General features: G+C 39.1%; 1 protein-coding gene across 1 annotated transcript in view; it reads right to left on the minus strand.

Moving 5' to 3' along the window:
* slc22a17 (solute carrier family 22 member 17) overlaps positions 1-1,858 on the minus strand; it is a 68,200-nt gene extending 66,342 nt beyond the window's left edge. Inside the window, exon 1 of the mRNA XM_057824816.1 lies at positions 1,779-1,858. The gene's annotated coding sequence lies outside the window, so the exon portion shown is untranslated. The remainder of the gene's footprint in view (positions 1-1,778) is intronic.
* Between the last annotated feature and the right edge of the window lie 20,648 nt (positions 1,859-22,506).

Genomic DNA, 22,506 nt, shown 5'->3' on the forward strand with positions numbered 1-22,506 from the left:
GGCCCGCTTGAAGTCCTGTCTCCCATTGAAAATGTGTGACGCCGTGTGAAGCGTAAAATACGACAGAGAAGACCCCGGACTGTTGAACAACTGAAACGATTCATCAAGCAAGAATGGGAAAGAATTCCACAGGAGAAGCTAAGAGAATTAGTCTCCTCTCTTTCAAATCGTTTATTGAGTGTTATTAAAAGGAAAGGTGATGTAACGAAGTGGTAAACATGCCCTTTCCCAACTTCTACTGCACGTGTTGCAGCCATGAAATTCTAAGTTAATTATTATTTGGAAAATAAAATAAAGTTTATGAGTTTGAGCATTAAATATGTTTGTTGTCTTTGTAGTGTATTCAATTGACTATAGGCTGAAAAGGATTTTCAAATCATTGTATTTTGTTTTTATTTACATTTTACACAATTTCCCAGCTTCAACCGAATCCGGTTTGTAGTTTTGAGAATTCAATTCTGATCTGAGAAACGTACCAACGCAATTGAGAAAAACTATACAGTAGTTTGCCACATGGTGACGCCACACATGTCTGTTTCGTTTGTTTCAAAGGTCATTGTGGACCTCTGCAAGTTGTCACATGGCAAGATTTAAATGAATTTTCTCAGCAGAATTAGACACAAGGTACATAAGATTTTATTTGTGCTGCTTTTTACTACCATGCTGTATTAGGGGGGGGGGGGGGGGGGGGGGGGGGGTTGTGTTTTTTATCTTTTTTTTTTTTTTTTTGCTCAATACACAAATTACACGAAAGTCAGAGTCCTGGGTATTTTTTTTTATTGGGTGCCGTTTGTGTCCCAAATATGAATGAAGCTATATTTTTCTAAATTTGGACAAATACTATTTCAACTTAATTTTTCGTGTATCATCGATTGCCGTTAATTAAAAATTCAAGGGTATTCTGGCGAAAGGTTGTAATGGAATTTTGCATTGTTCATTCATATTCAGTCTATAAAATAACTAATATATGAAGAAGAAAAAAAAGTTGTCATGATTTTATTGTCCTGGATCTTTATTAATGTACTGTTTTTTTTTAATTAAAACATATATTATTCATTTTAAGTTAAAAAAAAAAAAAAAAAAACGGAAGAAACTGTCCACTCTGTTAAGTTGTGTAAGTGTCCCGTTAAGAAAATTTCCCATTAATTGATGACATCATTCTTCTGCGATAAGATCACACCAGTGGTGGAAAATTCAACTGCGGTAACCAATTTTACTTTTTATTAGGGCTGTCAAACGATTAAAATTTTTAATCGAGTTAATTACAGTTTTAAAATTAATTAATCGTGATTAATCGCAATTAATCGCAATTCAAACCATCTATAAAATATGCCATATTTTTCTGTAAATTATATATATATTCTGTAAAATAAATTGTTGGAAATGAAAGATAAGACACAAGATGGATATATACATTCAACATACGGTACATAAGGACTGTAGTGGGCATTTCACTCTACTGTCATTTAAATCTGTCTATGCTGTCCTCATTCCGAAGCGTCTACTTTTTCCAAAGCTAGACAGCTAGTGAACGACGCCTTAATAATCAGACTTCTTCCTTTTTCATCTGATTCATTAATAAAATGGCCTCAAACCACTGTCCTCTTTAGACCGTAGTGAAACAACAACAACAAAGTACACAGCATTGCATTAGCAACAACGTTAGCTTAGCACGCTATACAGGTTCACTAAACATAAACATAAAGCGTCTCATACAAAAAATATAACATTTCGCTTGCTAACATAATATGTACATTCTTTACAACAACCATACTTACGGACAAATCTTGTCCAAGGGTCATATAAGCACAACATTATCAGCCCGAGACGTCGTGCAGCCATAATGAAGAAAAGAAGAAAATTATAAACCATGTCGCAAAGCGACCACAAGAGTTCGCTGTTGGACAGCGCAAAAAGCCTTGCTGTAAAACTTACCAAAAGGCAGAATATTTTCTGAGCGGGACATGTGCGTTAATTGCGTCAAATATTTTAACGTGATTAATTTAAAAAATTAATTGCCGCGCGTTAACGCGATAATTTTGACAGCCCTAAAAAAAAATAATTTAAAAATCAGATTTTGCAGTTTTATGTTCAGTATGTTCAGTGTAGTTGATCACGTCTCCACTCTTTCAAAGCTATACATCAAAGAAATGAATTGAGTTGAAACATTTCAAAAGGTTTATTTGTAAAATTACAGATTTCTCATCCCAAAGTCATGTTAACTATTTTACTAGCAGGGCGAGGCTGAGGGCTAATTTGTCCCCTTTGTTCGTGTCCACTCTGTTCTGTCCCTATAGCAACCTATTAATGAAAAATATTTTTTAAATGGCCCTCATATGATTTGCTATTCTACACACAGCACTTCTGTATGAAACCACACGAGTAAACATTAACCCACTGTGTTAATTTTGATTATTACCGGTTTTCTCAGTCTCTTTGGTGCATCTCTCGAATCATTCTCACCTTTTGCATAACAATTTGTGCATTTCTCAAAACAATTAGTTCAAGTAGAAAAACACCATGGATTACTCTTGGCTCAAAATCCTTAGTCAAGCCCTCAAATGTATCAAAGAACATGTCAGTGCTATCTGAATGGTAGATGATCCTTGTGTCATTGTGTTCAAACAAGACGTCAAATTACTTAATCATGTTGTCAAAATAACAGTGTACTCTAGAGCAGTGGTCCCCAACCACCGGGCCGGGAACCAGTATGGGTCCGTGGCACATTTGCTACCGGGCCGCACAGAAATAGTAAATGATTTATTCACTACCTCATTCTGGCCTCTGCCTCTTGACACACCAATCTGCCTGTCTACTCTATAGATAAAATAATAAAACTGGGTGGGATGTTGTCATGGAAATCCTTTCATCTAACATCTATTTTATTATATCTAATTGCGCTTGTCCTCGATAATTTTTTATGACGAAAGCACATTAGATTTGTTCCTGGAAATAATAAGCGAAGATGACTGAGAGAGCCAGAGAATGAGTCTATAACCTCCAAGAAAACAAATAATTCTTTTAACAGAAAATACAAAGAATCCTACCTAAAATATGGGTTTGTTCGCTCTGCATAATATGTGGTCAAAAGCTAGCAAACGAGGCAATAAAGCCTTCAAAAGCTGCTTCGGCACATAACAGACTAAGCATCCTGGTTTACTTTGGAATATTTTGAAAGAAAAAACGTGAGCACAAAAGCGAATCATACCTCGTAGCCAACCATATTGCTTCAGCCAAGAATCTTTTCACGATTGGAGAATAACTTATTGTGCCTGCAATCATGGATATCTGTCGATCTCCCATCACACCTAGATGGGACCATCTCGGTTCAACGGAACAAGTCAAGCCTCCTACTGATCCCCCGTACAGCAAGTTACATATTATATTTGCTCTATTTTTCTGACACATATTGACGGTCTGTAAAAATGAAACCCACATCACACCGGTCCATGGTGCAACACAGGTTGGGGACCACTCTTCTAGAAAGACCTCTGATGCAAAAACATGACTAAAGTGTGGATGAAAATTTTTGTCAATTATAAATTAGTGTCCATGGGAGGGGGGGGGGTGGCTTGATTGCAGGACTTATTTTATATCTTTACTGCTTATGGCATTTGTTGACAGGCTATGTCATTATGACACAGAAAAAAAAGATAGCACTATGTAGCACAAAGATAAATAAATAATAATATATATCTGGCGGAAAACACTCAGGTGACTGACTGAAGTTCGCTCTGAGACCCCTAATTTGGCCAAATTTCAAAATTGTTTGATATGCACGTGTGATACATCATTGGAAAGCTTAAAATTGCCATTTTCCAGGGGAAGAAAAATTTTGAACAGGAGGGCAGTTTTTTTTTTTTTTTTTTATGTTTTTTAAACAGCAAAACTCTATTTGGAGGCGAGAGCACAATTACAGACGCCATGACTTTAACAAGATATTATCACGTACTTACCTTGTTTCGATCCAAAATCTCCAAGCAGCATGTATCACTAAGTGTCAAGACACAGCTGTGAATGGCCACAGCTGAATTTTTTGGGGATTTTATGGGTGAAACACAGTAATATAACAAGGGTCGCAAAGCAGAAATCGCAGACATCAAGGAGTGGTCGAGATTTTCTTTTTCATATATTTACCCTTTTAATCAATTTTTTTTTTCTTTTCAATTTTTCGTTGTTTGGATCGATTATTTATCATCTAACATATCGAAGAAAATGCGACAGTAACAAAAAAAAAATACAATTAAGCGATAGTTATGAAGTAGATATCCGTGACTTTTTTACAGACACCATTTTTTTCATTTTGACATAATTTGTTTAAAAGTTTAAAATATGTGAGTGAATAATTTTTAAAAGTCGTTTTTTTTTTTTTTTTAACGAAATATGCAACATCAGTGAATGATTCTAAGCTAAAAATGACATTTTGAATAATAAATTAGGGCTGTCAAACGATTAAAATTTTTAATCGAGTTAATTACAGCTTAAAAATTAATTAATTGTAATTAATCGCAATTAATCGCAATTCAAACCATCTATAAAATATGCCATATTTTTCTGTAAATTATATATATATTCTGTAAAATAATTTGTTGGAATGGAAAGATAAGACACAAGATGGATATATACATTCAACATACTGTACATAAGGACTGTAGTGGGCATTTCAATCTACTGTCCTTTAAATTTGTCTATGCTGTCCTCACTCCGAAGCGTCTACTTTTTCCAAAGCTAGACAGCTAGTGAACGACGCCTTAATAATCAGACTTCCTTTTTCCTCTGATTTATTAATAAAATGGCCTCAAACCACTGTCCTCTTTAGACCGTTTTTTTTTTTTCTTTTCAATTTTTCGTTGTTTGGATCGATTATTTATCATCTAACATATCGAAGAAAATGCGACAGTAACAAAAAAAAAAATACAATTAAGCGATAGTTATGAAGTAGATATCCGTGACTTTTTTACAGACACCATTTTTTTCATTTTGACATAATTTGTTTAAAAGTTTAAAATATGTGAGTGAATAATTTTTAAAAGTCGTTTTTTTTTTTTTTTCAAACGAAATATGCAACATCAGTGAATGATTCTAAGCTAAAAATGACATTTTGAATAATAAATTAGGGCTGTCAAACGATTAAAATTTTTAATCGAGTTAATTACAGCTTAAAAATTAATTAATTGTAATTAATCGCAATTAATCGCAATTCAAACCATCTATAAAATATGCCATATTTTTCTGTAAATTATATATATATTCTGTAAAATAATTTGTTGGAATGGAAAGATAAGACACAAGATGGATATATACATTCAACATACGGTACATAAGGACTGTAGTGGGCATTTCACTCTACTGTCCTTTAAATCTGTCTATGCTGTCCTCACTCCGAAGCGTTTACTTTTTCCAAAGCTAGACAGCTAGTGAACGACGCCTTAATAATCAGACTTCCTTTTTCATCTGATTTATTAATAAAATGGCCTCAAACCACTGTCCTCTTTAGACCGTAGTGAAACTACAAAAAAAAGTACACAAGCATTGCATTAGCAACAACGTTAGCTTAGCACGCTATACAGGTTCACTAAACATAAACAAAAAGCGTCTCATACAAAAAATATAACATTTCGCTTGCTAACATAATATGTACATTCTTTACAACAACCATACTTACGGACAAATCTTGTCCAAGGATCATATAAGCACAACATTACAACGTAGGCGTCAGCCCGAGACGTCGTGCAGCCATATTGAACTGGCAAGAAAGCAATAAACCATGTCGCAAAGCGACCACAAGAGTTCGCTGTTAGACAGCACAAAAAAACCTTGCTGTAAAACTTACCAAAAGGCAGAATCCTGTCTGAGCGGGACATGTGCGTTAATTGCGTCAAATATTTTAACGTGATTAATTTTAAAAAATTAATTACCGCGCGTTAACGCGATAATTTTGACAGCCCTATAATAAATATAATCAATTACCTCCGTTTTATGGCTGGGTTGAAACAAAAGTGGTTGCGCGACGACTGTAAACAGTACATTATAAAACAATATACTGTTCTTGCTGAGTGTGTACAATCATAAAAAGAAGTGCTACGTTCTTTGGTGTGGTTGCACGAGACCGAATTTATCCTTTAAGTCTCATGTCATCACTGTAAAATTAAAACTGTTGAAGGATTTTTTTTTAATTGCCTTTCATAATCTACATGCTTTAAAAAAACAGTATATCTGCCTAAAATATCGGCTTACAAGATCGGCTTTGGATATCGGCAAATGGCTGAATTTTTGGTATCGGTATTGGCATCGGAATTTGAAAATCCTGTATCGGTCGACCTCTAACGTTAAGTCAGGAAGCTATAATAAAATATTATTTTCAAAGGAAATAGTCGTCCATTTTGTCTTTATTGTTACTTACAACATGCCTAAAAAACACTTTAAGTTAAATCGTGAAGCATAAACTTCATAATGGTATTGACAGGTCAGATCGGTCATGCACTGCGCCTCGACTTTAAGTAGGGGGCCGCCCACATCAAGAGGAGCCATTCACAAACACGCGCACGCAGCGATCTGATGCCGGATTTCTGTTGAAAACATAAGAAAGCTGCACCGCATACAAACAGAAGGATTGTCTCAAGAGTGATTTGTTCGAGGATTCAAGGTAATTATTATATTTTTTGTACCATACATGCATTTTGAAACGTGAAAAAAATCAATGGGAGAAATTAGCCGCTACTGCATTGACATCATATTTCGCAATATTTACGTAAAAGAAATGCTAACTGCACGGGTTTTTTTGCTTTTAACCAAGAATTAAGACTGTTTTAAGTCCATATCTATAAAAAATTTGGGGATTTAAGCATTTATTCACAAGAATTTTCACCGAAAAAGCTCTGTTTACATAAGGCCACTAGCTACATTTACTAACAGACTAGCATTGTACCTCGATATACTGGACTGTCTCAGGAAATTAGAATACACAATATTCTAATTTCCTGACTGTCTCAGGAAATTAGAATATTGTGTATTCTAATTTCCTGAGACAGTCCTGTATATATACACAGGACTGTCTCAAAAAATTAGAATATTGTGTATTCTAATTTTCTGAGACAGTCCAGTATTTACGTTAAATAAATCCTAACTGCACGTTTGTTTGTTTTTTTCTGCTTTTAACCAAGAATTGAGACTGTTATACGTCCATATCTATAAAGAATTCGGGGATTTAAGCATTTATTCACAAGAATTTTCACCGGAAAAGCTTTGTTTAAATAATGTGGCCGCTAGCTATATATACTAACAGACTAGCATTGTACTTTGACATATTTACGTAAAATAAATGCTAACTGCACGTTTTTGGTTTTTTTTTTTGTGCTTTTAACCAAGAATCGAGACTGTTTTACGTCCGTATCTATAAAGAATTTGTGGATTTAAGCATTTATTCACTTGAATTTTCAAAGAAAAAAGCTCTTTGTCTGTGATTCCACTCAGTCAGCTTTGACGGCCTTGCCAACAATACAGGCCCCCAATTTATCGGCCCTGCGCCCCGTTTCCTGTCAATACATTATGAAGTCTATGCGTGAAGGTAGTTGGAAAAAGTGACATTTATCCGATGAATCGATTAATCGTGTGATTAATCAATTATAAAAATAATCATTAGTTGCAGCCCTAAACATTTTCAACTTGTTCAAAGACACAAAAGTGACACAATTTTAAGGAAGACTGAACGAATTTCAATTCTGATCTGAGAAAAACTGTATTATCCCTGTCAAAGATTTGTTTTGACTTTTCTCACATTAGATGAAGTTCAGGTATATTCTGTTTTTATTTACCCACTTTGTTGTTGTTTACCGCCACAATTGCATCTGAGTTGCTGTTGTTTGTAATATAAAGAGAACATCCATTCCAAAAATATCATCATTATGCTGTAGTAATTACAACAATGATCGTATGTTCATTTAAGTTTTACATTTAAGTGGCAGGTTTCCCATTTGAAATAAGATCCGAATGTGATTAGTTGATCCTCAGCACAGCTTCATTACCAGTTAGAAGAGGTTGTGCAAACCTTTGCAACCACATTATCTCAGTTGTTTATTTTAACTTCCTCTCTCGGGTAAGATTTTTTTTTTCTAATTTGAGTTGGAAAAATTTCTAGGTGACCTTACTGATGAAAAATGTTTTTCATTCTCAGTATCATTTTTTTCTTTACACATGACAAAAACACCTGCATATAAAACAGGGGTGTGTGGAGCTTTTGAAAATAAATGCAAATAGACAGTGATGTGAAGTAACATGCTTTTTCTACTTATTTAATGCTTTGCTCTAAATAGATTTTGAGACATGTATACTGCTGGCCAAAAGTATTGGCACCCCTTCAATTTTGTCAGATAGTGCTCAATTTCTCCCAGAAAATGATTGCAATTACAAATGTTTTGGTAGTAATATCTTCATTTATTTTGCTTGCTATTAAAAAACACAAAAGAGAATGGGAAAAAAAATTAAATCAGTTTTACACAAAACTCCCAAAATTTGCCGAACAAAAGTATTGGCACCCTTTGAAAAATCATTCGATGCTTCTCTAATTTATTTAATTAACAGCACTTGTTACTTACCTGTGGCACTGTACAGTGGCGGTCTTGTCAATTTTGGGGCCTAAGGCAAACATATCCAGGGGCCCGCTTCATGGGTCAGGGGTTAAAAAGGTGAGAAGGGTGTGGAGTAAATATGTTCCGCTACACTAGGGCTGTCCTAAACGACAAATTTTCTCCTGCTTAGTCAGCCGACTAGTTTTACAATTAGTCGACTAATCTAATAATTTTCTTCTTTTTTATTAATTTAGCAATGAAATTTTTGTTGACGCTCATTAATTCACAAAACCATATTGGAACACTTAAATTCTTTATTAAAATACAAATAATCATGTAAATAACAATAATTAATCACAAATAAACAATGAGGTTAAATGCTGATAGCATTTACTAGTGCAAAATAATGGAAAGTAAACAGATTCAGAACACTAACTTTGCTTTTCCAACATTATTCAAAGCAATTCTTAAAAACAAATTTTAGCATTATTATTATAGTATACTACTATATAAAACAGTAGTATAATAATTATAATAATTATTCATTGCCAATCATATTTGTCATAACGAGTGTCATTTTAAAGCTATTCTTAGTGTAGAATCGGTATTCTGTAGTATTTACTCTTCATATTATAATATTAATTCTGAAGTATGAGGGATTAACTCCAGAAATCGTTATTTATATGACAAACATGACGTGCTTTTATTTTGAAATGTTCACCAAAGGTACGTTCGCTAAACCGCTAACCGAAAGCTTTACACTCCGTTAAAAAAAACATTCTTTGTCATTGCTTGTGGTGTCACTAATAATTTATTTATTATTTTCGTTAGCAAATGCTGTTAAACAGCTGTTGAGTGTTATTGTATGACTGATTGGAACTGTACTGCATTGTTTCGCCACAGGGTGTGCCATCTTGTATTTTATGTTCGGTGTGAAGAAGAAGAAAGTTAAAAGAGGCATTAGCTTGCCTGGTACACCAGACTCACCGCTGTTCCAGCTATTGAGTCTGGCCACCATTCAAGCGGATACAATTTCCAGGGCGGAGCAAGCCACAGCAAACAGACAGCGGAGTGGACCAATCGGCGACGGGCAGACGTGATGTTAGTAAACTGACGAGGGAAGGACGAGGGACTTGCGTGCGGAAGTAAACATACGAAGAGAGCGGAGTTTATTCAACATGGCTAGCGGGAGACAGACTGTTGTCAATGACTTGTGTCGATGTGTTTTTGGTAATTTAAAACATTTTACCGTGGATTGGAACATATTCTCGGCTCTCCCGTTGACCATCTGTGCTGTGGAGACGACTTTCGACGCGCAAGAGTGACGTTGCTCGTTAAGAACACGTCACGCAAATAAACGAATCTGATTTGTCGATTGATTTTGTACCTGCTCGAAAGGCCATTAATGGGATGGTTCCCATACTATTTCTCTCAGTGTTTGAAAAATACAGGGAGAATAGTCTGGCAGAGCCAGGCAAGCATTAGCGGCCTGTTCTCAAGTTTCTCAACTTCTCCCTCACTGCATTTTGGCTCTCATGGAGAGCACGTTCGCTCATGTGTTCGAAATAAACGATAGCCGATGTGCAAAGTAGCAAGTGAGCTGTAAAAATAGCGAGCTTAGTGGCGTAAAAAACGGAGAGATAAGTGGAGCTAACGAACAGCTAAGCGGACCCAAGCGATGTTGAACGGAGCTAAGCAAAGCTAAACAGCGCTAAATGAAGCCAAGCGACTGATACTCAGTCCGTCGTCGTGGAACAGTCCATTGTAGGGGAGAGATAATATAAATGCAGCATTCAAATGGCTTTCTTTTTTGTTTTGTTATTTGTTTGTTTGGTATGCTGACATAATTTTATACATGACGAATAGTTGGGGGTGCTGCTGGCTCCGGTGGCCCAAGCCCTTGCTCGTTGGGGCAAGGACAGCTGATTGGGGCGATCGCCTACTTCGCCTGAATAGTAGATCCGCCTATGGTGGCACATAACAGGTGGTGGCAATAACTAAATCACAATCGCAGCCAGTTAAAATGGATTAAAGTTGACTCAACCTTTGTACTGTGTCCTTGTGTGTACCACATTGAGCTTGGAAAAAAGAAGACCAAAGAACTGTCTGAGGACTTGCGAAGCAAAATTATGAGGAAGCATGGACAATCTCAAGGCTACAAGTCCAACTCCAAAGACCTGAATGTTCCTGTGTCTGCCGTGCGCAGTGTCATCAATAAGTGTAAAGCCCATGGCACTGTGGCTTACCTCCCTAGATGTGGACGGAAAGGAACAATTGACGAGAGACTTCAACGAAAGATTGTGTGGATGGTGGATAAAGAACCTAGACTAACATCCAAATAAGGCCTTCAAAATAAATGAACGTGTTCCCCACAGTCAAACATTGTGGAGGTTCCTTGATGTTTTGGGGTTGCTTTGCTACCTCCGGCACTGGACTGTTGGCATGTGTGCGTGGCATTATGAAATCTGAAGACTACCAACAAATTTTCCAGCATAATATAGGACTCAGAGTGAGAAAATACAAAAGACACTTCAGAAAGCACTAGAAAATGGTTTGAGAGAAAGCACTGGAGACATCTAAAGTGTAATGAGTCCAGACCTGAATCCCTTAGAACACCTGCGAAGAGATCTGAAAATGGCAGTTTGGAGAAGGCATCCTTCAAATCTCAGAGACATGGAGCAGTTGGCCAAAGAAGAATGGTCTAAAATTCCAGCAGAGCATTGTAAGAAACACATTGATGGATACCGGCACCGTTATTTTGCGCAGTTATTTTGTCTAAAAGTTGTGCTACTAAGAGTTAGGCTGAGGGTGCCAACACTTTTGTCCGTCCCATTTTTTGAGTTTTTGTATATAATTATAATGATTTAATTTTTTTTTCATTCTCTTTGTGTTTTTATCATTGCAAGCACAATGAATGAAGATATTACCGCCAAAGCATTTGTAATTGCAATCATTTTCTGGAAGAAATTGAGCATTATCTGACAGATTGCAGGAGTGCCAATACTTTTGGCCAGCTGTGTATCTACTTTTTTTTTTTTTTTTTTTTTTTAATACTCACTACATATTAAAATGTGCAATACTTCTTTCTACTCCTTAGTTTGTCAAACAATGCTTGTGACTTATTTTAACTGCCACGGGTGGTGATTTGATGTAGTAATAAATTCTTAGAGTGAGGTTAACTCAACCAATGATCAGATCCTAATTGATTCACTAATGTGACCAAACACAATAAATCAAGGTTTTCCTATTACACCATTTATCACTTTGTGTTTCCCCTCCATGATCTGATTCCGAAGATACTGTCAGTGAAATTAAAAAAAAAAAAAAAAAAAAAAAGTAATGATTCGATTACTGGGAGATATGCTTAATGCTGTTGTAGCGAAGGTTCATATATTTGCTGCTCGTTGGGTAATTTGGTGGGGTTTAGATGAAATACAGTCTTTCCTCACTCTGTGGAGATGTCGCAGTCCACAGGACCGCATATTGCCCCACACGACGCTGCGGGACATTTCAACAGACACACAAAAAGTTTTGTTTGGTGCTCAATATGTGATGGCCACTATGCAGTCTCACATGTTTTCTGCAGAAGCATGATAGATAGAAACAATTGATTCACAAGAGAGAAATGACGATGCAGTAAGCAATTTTATTCACTCAATTCATAAATTCCCATTTAAAATCCATGACGGACGAGGATAAAATTAGCCCTAAAATCATTAATTTGCCCAGGTGGACTTGCATTAAGGATGTATTTGCCTATCTTTTATCATCTAATCTTTAGCTAGCTGCGATTATCCTAAATAATCATTTTTTTGAGATTTCAGCAGGATTATCATGCCTCCTGTGAACTTTTTCCATCTCAGTTTTGAAAAAATAAAAATGTGATTAAACAGTTGTTTTTCTATAAAAAGGGTGTCAGCCTAGCTTCCCCCGACCCCCTCCTTTGCATCTCCTATCTCTGTGTCCCTTCACGACCATCACAGCCACAGGAAGGCCCTGGCAGCCCTAAACACTGATACTATCTCTACGCTCCCTCATCTCCATTCTCCGCTGTGTCGAAATCTTACCCATCTCACAAAGGGAAACCGCTAGTGAACAACGGTCCGTGACATGACGTCCGTTTCTGTGGCTAGGCAACTTATGGTAAATGATGTGGCAGGTGGATGCCATGTTCCCTGATGTAACATACTATACATAATGTACGCAATCATGGAGAATTCATTCCTTTGCGTCATACCATTGTCCGTATGAGAACTAATTGCTACATCTTAGTAGATAAAGAGGGGTGTCCAGACTGAAGAATCACTATCCAAAAGATATATCATCTAGATAGATAGACAGATAGACACAGATAGATAGATAGATAGATAGATAGATAGATAGATAGATAGATAGATAGATAGATAGATAGATAGATAGATAGATAGATAGATAGATAGATAGATAGATAGATAGATAGATAGATAGATAGATAGATAGATAGATAGATAGATAGATAGATAGATAGATAGATAGATAGATAGATAGATAGATAGATAGATAGATAGATAGATAGATGGGTGGGTGGGTGGGTGGGTGGGTGGGTAGGTAGGTAGGTAGGTAGGTAGGTAGGTAGGTAGGTAGGTAGGTAGGTAGGTAGGTAGGTAGGTAGGTAGGTAGGTAGATAGATCTATCGGCCATTTCTGCATAAAGTCACCATCAGATGTGATCTGATCTTTGTCAAAATCACACAGATGTAAAAACAGTGTCTGCTTTAACTAAACTCACCCATACATTTATAGGTTTTCATATTTTAATGAGGATAGCATGCAAACAATGACAGAAGGGGGAAAAATAAGTGAACCATCTGCCTAAGGAGACTTAAAGTGCATGTGACACGAAAAAGCATGTTTATTCCATAATACACACGGTATTTTATGCTCCTGAATGATATGGACCGCTTGGATGTAAGTGGAAGCGATCGCTATATTTATTTAGTTTTTTTAATCCCGCGCCATGAAAATGAGTGACTCCCGGCTTCGGCCTTGCATTGAGGAGGAGGGCGCTGTGACGTGTACGGTAGAAGGCGTCCTCTTCACTATACAGCGTACTGTTGTGTATGAGGATGAAGGATTCAACTGATTTTGCGGATTAATACGTTTATTTTTCGCATCACACCAGCCAAACGGCTGCAGAAAAATCATTCTGTATGAGGGAGAGGCGTATGCGCCTTTTTGGAGTTTCAAAAGGTTCCCATTCACCGTGGATATTGGCCAAAACAAGCCCAACGACTACTGTGGGACCATTGGACTTACGAGGAAGTGAGTAAACATCTTGTTTAGTATTATGTCAAATATTAATACAGCTATTACAAAGTAAACACTACAAACTTTCTTTAAATAAAGGTTTACTTATGTTTGAACACTGATAGGCATGCAAAAAGCTCTCCTCGTGCACATTAGCAGCACGTTAGCTGCACAACAACTGCAGCCACCCTCCTCCGGGGAACGAACTGTAAATTGCTCTCCGCCGGGCGGTTTGCCGATCCGCAAAGACAATCGACAACCGAGTCATCATGTCAAATAATCCGGGCTAGTTATGTGTGATTTTCCACTTGGAAGACTTTGAAACATCACTCGGTTCGGGTTAGCATGTCGGCTAGCTGTCACCCCTTTTGGTTTGTTTACATTCTCCGAAGCCGGGGAAGGGAAATGACTTGTGTCCGATTTAGGTGTCATAAAATACCGTTCGGGAGGTGCGACAGTAAGGGTGAAGTCGACAGTTTTGACCATTATGGAGTAATTTTGCCATGTCGTCCTAAATAAATGCATTTTTAGGATTTCATATTCCAATTAGCACAAGACTGTTATTTGTCATGACCATGCCATTTATTTAGCAATTGGGGAAAATACTTGAATAAAAAGAATATCCTGTAAAAATATTGAAGTAAAGAGACAGAAATAATGACATTTTGCCGCTCTCTTCGTCGCGTTTTCCTCTTTGTGAATAGTTCCCCCTCGACGAGCTGACTGGTCCTTCTCATATAGGTATTGGGGAAAAATACTTGGATAAAAAGAATATTCTGTAAAAATATTGGAGTAGAGAGACTGAAACAATGACATTTTGCGGCTCTCTTCGTCGCGTTTTCCTCGTTCTGAATAATTCCCCCTCAATGGGCTGAATAGTAAAACTGATGAGCCCAGTCTACCGCTGACGTCATCCACCTGTTGGGCACGCTAAAGCCCTACAATGGTAGGCGTGGCTAACCGGCAGATTAAAAGACTAATTTCTCGTCATCTGTTCTTTGCTAAATTGTTGTATATAGTCGAATCGTCTCAAAATATGATTCTAATTCACATAATAATGCCATTTAAGACTTTTTTTCTCATGTTGTATGCTCTTTAAAGAGCAATTGAAACCAATTTCACCAAACAATTTAAGTCAGGTGTGTGCCCAATCACTGATGAGTGGTTTAAAGCTGCCCGGCCCACTATAAAACACACACCTTGTAAGAATGATGAGAAGCATTGTCTGATTTGCATCATGGCTCAGTCAAAGAGCTGTCTGAAGACCTGCGATCAAGGATTGTTGATTTGTTTGATATTTAGAGCGGTGTCTGGAGACCATGCTGTGACGTCGTTACTCTCGCGAGACTCCGTAGACGCATGACGCAATCAACTGGCTAGGCTAGCAAGTAACTTTGCTCAAGTAGACTTCAACTAATTTTTCCCTCAGATTTTTCACGATCGTGATCCACCTTTTTTCTCCGACTCCGCCACACATCAAGGAAACGCCATGGCAACATCTAGCCAACGCAGTGATCTCCCGGCGGAGCGTAAAAAGGCAGATTCTATTGATTCGGCTACATCGACCGACGATTTGTTGTTAGCAAGCCCCCCCGAATACACAAAGTCAATTAGCGAGGGAATTGGATCAATCGATAAGAAAATATCGATTGCATTAGAAATCCTTCAAGCCGAGATTAAAGAGTTAAAAGAAAGCCTCGTGTTTACACAGCACGAGGTAACGTATCTCAAATCGCAAAACGCTACACTGAGAGACGCCTTCGAGTCGACGACCGGAGCATTAGAAGCTATTAAAAAAGAGAATAAGATAATGAAGGAGTCAATGTTAGACATCCAATCAAGGAGCATGAGGGACAATTTAATTTTTTCTGGCACACACTAAGTACACGCTTTAAAATTGTAATGTTTTGTGTTGATGCTACCCATGTATTTAATCCTTCTAACAACGTCTTAATGTCGTGTGAATTATGCCAAGCGGTTTACAAAAAATTGCATTCAGTTCTATTAGAATTTGATTTATTACATACTCGTATGGCTTCTAACGAATGTGAATGGTTGATGACATTCAGGACCGAATATTATAACACACATCCTGAGATCATTACTTTCCTTAAGATACTTATAAATATCCGCATATGACATATATAAATGTTGTTTCGTTTAATGTGAATGGCTTCCGATCGCAGGCAAAGAGAACTAAAATTATGGAATACATCACCAAATTAAAGGCAGACCTCTTCTTTATGCAAGAGTCACATCTAGCCAAATCCGAAGAGAAATATTTTAAACACTCAGATTTTAACTTGATGTATTCAGCCAGCTATAACAGCAGACAAAGAGGAGTATCAATATTAATAAATAAAAGAATCTCATTCACATTAAATAGTGCAATTGCAGACCCGGAAGGTAGATTCATAATAGTACAAGCCACCATAAGTAATAAACTGTTCACATTAGTGAACATATATGCCCCAAACAACGAGGACACACAGTTCTTCCACAATATCTTTGGTAAACTGAGTGACATGTCAGTGAACTCAACAATTATTATAGGAGGGGACTTTAACACAACACTTGATCCAAGTATAGATAGCTCCAATTTTAAACTCACTAAACAGTCACAAACTGCAAGAACCATTAGGAAATATATGGACGATTTCGGCTTAAGTGACGTCTGGAGAGCAAAACATTTAACAAAAAGGGAATATACCTTTCAATCCCTAGCCCATGGTTCGTGTTCAAGAATTGATTTTTTTCTAGCAAATAATTCCACTATTAATAATATTTCGCCAAGAATACATCCCATAATCATCAGTGATCATGCACCAATTTCTTTAGCCCTTAAAATTGACTCCCGCACGATACCCCACGCAACCTGGCGCTGTAATGATTCCTTATTAGATGACCCAGCATTTGATACATTCGTTAAGAAAGAATGGAAAGACTTCATGGAACTTAACGATTCCCCAAACATCTCACCATCATTGCTTTGGGAAACAGGAAAATGAGTAATTCGAGGCAAGATTATCTCATATTCATCATATAAAAAAAAAACAAGAACAGAAGTTGGAAAACGAGTTAGAAATAAAAATCAAACAACTGACGGAGGAATTCGCCAATAATCCCACAGACAATACCACAAAAGAACTTTTCAGCGCCAAAGAACAGCTCAATAGTATTCTGTCTAAAAAAACTCAGTTTCTGTTACAACAACTACGATATACCAACTTTGAGCATAATAACAAATCCGGGAAATATTTAGCAAACCAACTCGAACGTGACAAAGAAAAAACATGAATTACAACAATACAAGATTCAGCCGGCATAATAACACAATCACCAGAAAAAATTAACGAAACTTTCTACAGCTACTACAAAAACTTATACTCGGTGACAAACGATCATAATGAAGACATTGACCTATTCATTAATAATCTTGACATCCCCCAAATAACTTTAGAAAGCCAACAATTGCTAGATACCCCACTTACCCTCGCTGAATTATGGAATGCTGTAAAGGACATGCCAACAGGTCGCGCACCGGGGCCCGACGGGTTCTCGACATCATATTTTAAACACTTTTGGAATATGCTGGCACCACTTTTCTATAGAATGGTTCAAGAAATCAGTGCCAAGGATCAAATTAGAGACAATATGAACACTGCAGTAATCAAACTACTGCCAAAAGAAGGGAAAGACCTAACCCAACCAGCAAACTATAGACCAATATCCTTAATGAATACAGATATTAAAATTATTGCAAAGGCTTTAGCTACTAGATTAGAACAAACTCTTCCCACTATAATTCATAAAGACCAGACCGGCTTTATTAAAGGACGTAACTCTACAAACAATATAAGACGCTTGTTAAATCTTATTAATATTGCACAGAATTATAAACAGAAAGCAATTATCCTCTCTTTGGACGCAGAAAAAGCATTTGACAAAGTCAACTGGATTTTTCTCTTCAAAGTTTGGAAAAATTTGGCTTCGGTGAGCCATTTATCCGCTGGATAAAAATATTCTACAACGCCCCAAAAGCCACTGTAAACACAAACGGGGTCATTTCACAAAGTTTCTGTCTTCAAAGGGGAACTCGACAAGGCTGTCCACTCTCACCCCTATTATTCGCTCTATTTATTGAACCATTAGCAATTGCAATAAGACAAAACGCTAATATCAAAGGGATCTGCTCGCACACATCGGAACACAAAATTAACTTATACGCAGACGATATACTATTATATCTAGAAAAACCAGAATCCTCCCTACATGAGACTTTTGAACTAATAAAGACATTTTCACAAATATCAGATTATGCTATAAATTGGTCAAAATCAATTATAATGCCCTTTTCAACAAACTCATGGAATCCTGCAAATCAAAATCACAATATTCCAATAGGGAATATAAGGTATCTTGGAATCAACATTTCACCAAAACTTACAGAATTAACTAAACTAAACCATACACCCCTCTTAGCAAAAATATGTGAAGATTTGACACACTGGAATAATCTACCCATCTCACTTTTGGGCCGGATAGCAACAGTCAAAATGAAAGTATTACCACAAATAAACTATTTGTTCTCAATGATCCCCTTTAAACCCACTCAAAAATGGTTTCAAGACCTAGACTCAGCCGTCACAAAATTCTACTTTAAAAACAAGAAAAACAGAATTAGCCTTGCCAAATTGCAAAGAAATAAACCAGAGGGGGGTCTAGAGGCCCCTAATTTCCAACACTATTATATAGCAAATCAAATACAATATCTTATTAGGTGGTTATATCTTAACACTGAACAACAGTCATGGCTAGAATTAGAGCAAACAGACTGCAACCAAATACAATTGGCAAACCTCCCCTTTATTAGCTCTAGTATTAAGCACCATAGCTGCTTCAAAAACCCAATGATAGCATGTACCTTGAAAGCCTGGTGGAGAGGTATGGAAATTACGCAATCACAACAAGCCCCGTGTAAATTTTCACCAATCTGGCACAACCCAGACTTTGGAGTTAATAAAATTCCTATTTATTTCAGCGCATGGGATGATACGGGAATAAACCAGTTACAGCATTTGTTTAAAGATAATACATTCATGTCATATGAAAAAATAATGCAAGATTTCCAGATCAAAGGGGTCAATTTCCTGCAATACAATAAAATCAGGGCAGCCATCAGAAGCAAATTTCCATCACTAACGGGTACGTTAGACCCACCACCTTTCGTGAATAAAATAATAAATATACATCCTCAACGAAAAAAAATACTTTCAAAAGTATATAAAGCCCTCTCATGTAACAACTCTACTTGCCTACCAATCGAAAAATGGAATAACGAACTTTCGGTAACATTAGATAATAACTATTGGTCCAACATCTGTAAAAATACATTTATAATGACAAAGAATAAGAACCTTCAGCTTATACAGTTCAAAATACTGCACAGATGGCATATTACTCAATCTAAAATGCACAAAATGGGGTTCTCCCAATCCGATAAATGTACAAACTGCAACGAAGATACTTCAGATACATACTTTCATGCTCTTTGGCAATGTAAACCAATACAAGATTTCTGGGCACAGGTAACGAAGAAACTCTCTTTCCTATTGAACTGCAGGATTCCATTGTCTCCAACTCTTTGTCTGCTTGGCGATCTGAATACAGTGAATATCTCTATCCATCAAACCCGTCCATTACTAGCAAGTCTAACGATAGCCAAAAAAACAATATTGTTGAATTGGAAAAACAAACAAAACATTAGCATTAGCCAATGGCTAAATCTAATCATTGAATATATAACATTAGAGAAAATATCTGCCAAACAGACAAATAAAATGGACAAATACGAACAACAGTGGGAAACGGTCGCAAGAATGATGAACATAGAATAAGGATTCTCTCTCACCTGCTAAGGGATGCCACAAAAATAATAAAAATGTACACATAAATTGATGTATGCGGGGTGTCCAGGGAAGTTGTATGCATCCTTCTGCAGCTGGAAACAGGACGTTTAAATCCGAACTGTTTTATACACTCCCAACAGCATGTAATAAATAATTTTTCTTCCTTCACAGTTTAGTCGGTCAATGGGCTTATTTTACAAGGATACTCATAGACAATTTGGTTTCCAGCTGCTGGGGAACATATGCAACTTTTTTTTGGAACACCCTATATATTATCAGACTTGGAACAATTAAGGAACTATGCGTAAATAATACACTTCACCGGTCCTTGGCATACATCTAATGGTGTTTGATAAACCTCTTCTTCTGTCAGCTTTACAGGTGGAGTTTGTTGGCGTCCTGCCCTGGGCCGTCCCGTCGCCAGTCTTGGCCCCCGGGATTTTCGGCCGGGGCTTGTCTGGTTGCGTCTGGCTGTGCCCCCCGGCCGGCGGGGTCGTTGGCGGGGCCTCTTGGGGCCCGCGGGGCCTTGGGTGAGGCTTGCTGTCCCTTGCCGGTGGGGTGGATGTCCCCTGGTCGCCGGCGCTTGGTGTGGCGCCTGCTCGGAGTGCGGGGTGGGTGCTCGGTGGGTGGGAGGGGGGTGGGCGGTCGCGGAGGCGCCGTGGGTGGTCTGGGGCGGAGATTGATCGGGGCCCTGACGCCTCTTCCGCCCTGCGGCCGGTGGTTCTGGTGGACAGGGCCACGCCCGCGGGAGCCTGCCTCTTAACTCACGCACTTCTCACTTCGGCACTGTAAATATTTTTCATCCTGGCACTTACATGCTCATACATTTCTCCGGGGAGAGTTGGGACGGGGCTTTACAGTCCCGGCCCGGCTCCCCCCTGTTTTTAATGCACCACAAACCAAGGTTGTGGGATAGTTGGAACCTGTTGGGGGTGGGGGTACCTCACGGCTGCCTCCTCACCACAGGCCCCGTCATCTCTGCACCTTTTTTAAATGCACCACACATCATACTCCACAGGAGAGCTCTGGCAAAGGGCGGTGGGACGGGCGGCTGGGCAGAAGCTCCATGCTGCGGTCCCACTGCACCAAGCCAAGCTCTCCTATTTTAATGCATACATTGCACTACCCTCCCCTCACACCCCCATCACGGTGCTGGGTGACGGCTGCCAGTCGGGAACCTGGCAGCCACAGTAATAGGGTGGTAGGTGGGTCCCACACTTTTTCTATATGGCGTGGCTCCTGGGGTGTGGCCTCCCCTCTGCCTCGGCTGCCGGCCGCGGGAGTAGGTTGGGGGGTCGGGTCTCCGATCTTGCATCGCCCCGTGGCAGTTCCTGGGCGTTCTCCTGCCTCCGCCTTCCCCTCTCTTCTCTGGCTGGGCATCCGCCCTGCGCTCCGTCGCGGGTCGCTGGCTGGGCGCCGGTGTATCAGCGGGGTGTCGCCTGCACCGGCGGGGGACCCTGCCTTGCCTGGGGCTTGGTGGGCCGCTGGGGGTCCCGTGGCGTGCCGTGCCGGTTGGGGGGCTGCGGCTGTGGCTCGTGGCCCGGGTGGGCGGGCGGGGGTGGTTGTAGGCGTAGGGTTGGTGATGCGTCCCCTCCTGCCATCCCTGAAGGCCGGTTGATGGGTGCGCGGGTGGCCCGGGGGACCACCCTGGGTCCCGGGGGGGGGACGATGGCTCCTTTGCTGGGCTGCGGGAGGAGGGATGGGCTGCGCATGGCCCCCCACCCCCCCGCCCGCCCTCCCTCCCCGGGCTGGCTGGGTGGGGGCCGTGGCCCTGGGTTGGCGCCCGCGCGGCTTCTCCGCCCGTCTGCGTGGCTGTCGCACGCCCGGTGGGGCCTGCGTGCTGCTGGATGTGGTAGGGCATGCTCGGGTTGGGGGTCCCGGTGCCGGGATTGGCGATGCGGCGGCGTAGGGTTGGTCGCCAACGGGCTTACACTCATGAGAGATTCACACGATTACTGGGTTCTAGATCACAGAACTGATTTGTGTACACTCTACCCCTTTCAATCACTTAGCTTATAGGCTTATAGACACCCCCACCCCCATTCTCCTCTTTCACTGGCCAATAGGCCCCCACATGGTGTAAACCGGATATACATCTCGCTGACGATAGCACCAGCATATTAGTAACTAGTTTAGATGTTCAATGTATTTCTAGTTGTTGTTTGTGTATGTGTTTCTTTCCCTTCTTCTCTTGTATTTCTTTTCTTCTGTCCCCCCATAATCCCTTCCTGACGCTGCTTTGTCATAATAAAAAGGTATTTTGAATTATCACAATGGGAGTATGTCAGACTCTCAATGTGAAACATTAAAACTGTTCAGAATCCGGGCACTTAGACTTCCATTCTCTGTGTCAAACAGCTGAACAGGACAGGACAACAAAAAAAAAAAGGATTGTTGATTTGTATAAAGCTGGGAAAAGATACAAACTATCTCTAAAAGTCTGGATGTTCATCAATCAACAGTCAGAGAAGTTGTCTACAAATGTAAAGAGTTTGGCACTGTTGCTTCTCTTCCAAGGAGTGGCCGTTCACCAAATATGATACCAAGAGTTCAGCACAGAATACTCAATACTAAAAAAGAACCCTAGTGTGTCTGCTAAAGACTTACAGAAATCACTGGCACAGTCCAATATTCCTGTGCACACATCAACTATATGTAAAACTATGGCCAAGACTGGTGTTCATGGGAGGACTCCACGGAGGAAGCCACTGCTGTCAAAAAAACATAGTTGCTCGTTTAATGTTC

Source organism: Corythoichthys intestinalis, chromosome 20, assembly GCF_030265065.1.
Source record: "Corythoichthys intestinalis isolate RoL2023-P3 chromosome 20, ASM3026506v1, whole genome shotgun sequence".
In the NCBI taxonomy this organism is placed as follows: Eukaryota; Metazoa; Chordata; class Actinopteri; order Syngnathiformes; family Syngnathidae; genus Corythoichthys; species Corythoichthys intestinalis.